The sequence below is a fragment of the Phymastichus coffea genome, unplaced genomic scaffold, assembly GCF_024137745.1.
Source record: "Phymastichus coffea isolate CEN01 unplaced genomic scaffold, Cenicafe_Pcof_1.1 PCOF00129, whole genome shotgun sequence".
Classification (NCBI taxonomy): Eukaryota; Metazoa; Arthropoda; class Insecta; order Hymenoptera; family Eulophidae; genus Phymastichus; species Phymastichus coffea.
In genome coordinates, this window is record NW_026706940.1 from 118828 (window position 1) to 120552 (window position 1725).

Below are 1725 nucleotides of genomic sequence, written 5' to 3' on the forward strand. Positions count from 1 at the left end.
ATTATATAAATTATACATAGCACCGGAATAATTTCGAAGATTCTTGAGTGCAAGTTGTTAAGCATATGCGTGTATCTCAGCTGTTTGTCATTTCGATGTTTATTTCAAGTTCGTATTAGTCAGCGAAATTTGGCAAAGGCATTTCACGTATTTGTCATTAGTTTAAAATTACACGATTGTTGTCAAACACTCTAGAAGAGCCGAGTTTATTTCGCATGGTCCATATCGACGCTCGCTATAGGCCAAAAATAAACGACTATTAGATCGTTCGCCTTCAATATCTCGAAAAATTTGTAAAAATGTCTTGCGAACAGTGAGAAACGAACGACAAGATCCGAAGTAAGGAGAAAAGAGAAACACGAAAAATGTATTGCGCTCGTAGTTAGACGGGTCAGTCTATATAAGCGCTGCTGATTACCTTAACACTATTAATATGCTTTCAAGAACGCACATCGAAGTAAACAAATATTTGTAGTAGCCGAGTTGTTTGCAGAAACAATAATGCTTACACAATGGCGCGCGCGGCGCGCTAATTACCGATGTGTTTTGATAAATAGCAGAGCGAGAGAGAGAGAGAGAGAGCAACGAAAAACCCCGATTAACATACAAACGAGAAATTATATTTAGCTACATCTATTCTCAAATCCAAAGAGAAGAAGAAGCCAAATATCGATATAATCCGAGAAAGCGCTATCGGATAAGAAGGAGGACCTTTAAACGACGTTACGCAATATTACATTGTCTCATCTTCGCGGCTATTTCCGACGCGACTTATTCTTGGCTTTTATCATATTCGCGTTTGCCGGTTATTCGCTTTCATCCCCCTTTTTCGCTGCGTTGCTCGTTTTCTGTCTCCGTCGACGACGTCGCCCACGCCTCGCTCGCTTGCACACACGCGCGTCCCTTTTTGCCCGCGTGGGCCCCGGCGACGATGGAAATTAGCCGCGCGGCTACATGCAGTGCACAATCGCGCCTTTTCAGCGAGTTTTCATTAAGCTGCAATTACCCTGGCTTTCGGGATTTCCGCGTTGTTATTTCGGGTGCGCGTCGGCGTGTTTCTTCGGCTGACCCGCGAGCACGCCGTCACGTAAGAAATTCGCGGCCGGGAGACGGAAAAAGAAGACTGACATAAGACAGTCGCGTCGCGTATGAGGAAAGCGCCACGGCGAGACCAGGATTGAACGCTTTTCGAAGCCTCTTATAAATATGAAACGCCACTGTCGATGGATGTTGTGCAAACTAGCTCTCAGGAATGCGCTCCAACATATCAACGAGCCAATGGAAGGAATAAAGATTCATTGTCAGTCGTACCGACTTGTAAATCGTCTGACTTGCCTGCAACGAAGTCCATCGGAATCTGCAACACGAGACATCGTTATTCGTACAAAAATTCCCAAAAAGCAAAAAAAAAAGAGCACGAAAGTGTTGGGCTGGCGCGCGAGGAAAAATACGAGAAGCATGCGAGCACAGCGCATGCAGAGCTTTTGGAAGCTCGCGTGCGCGAAAGAGAGAGAGAGAGCGAACGAGAGATCCTCCCAACTCCTACTCGCAAGCGTAGCGTTTGTCTCTGTCTAAAAGTGCAGCGCGAGCACGAAGGGAGAAAAAGAGGGCACTACAGCCAAGAGGTGTGTCTTGTCGGGTTTGGCCTCGGCAATGACGCTGCCGCGCTTGCTGCTTGTGGTGCCGTGCTTTCCTCTCTCTCTCTCTCTCTCTCTCTCTCTTCTT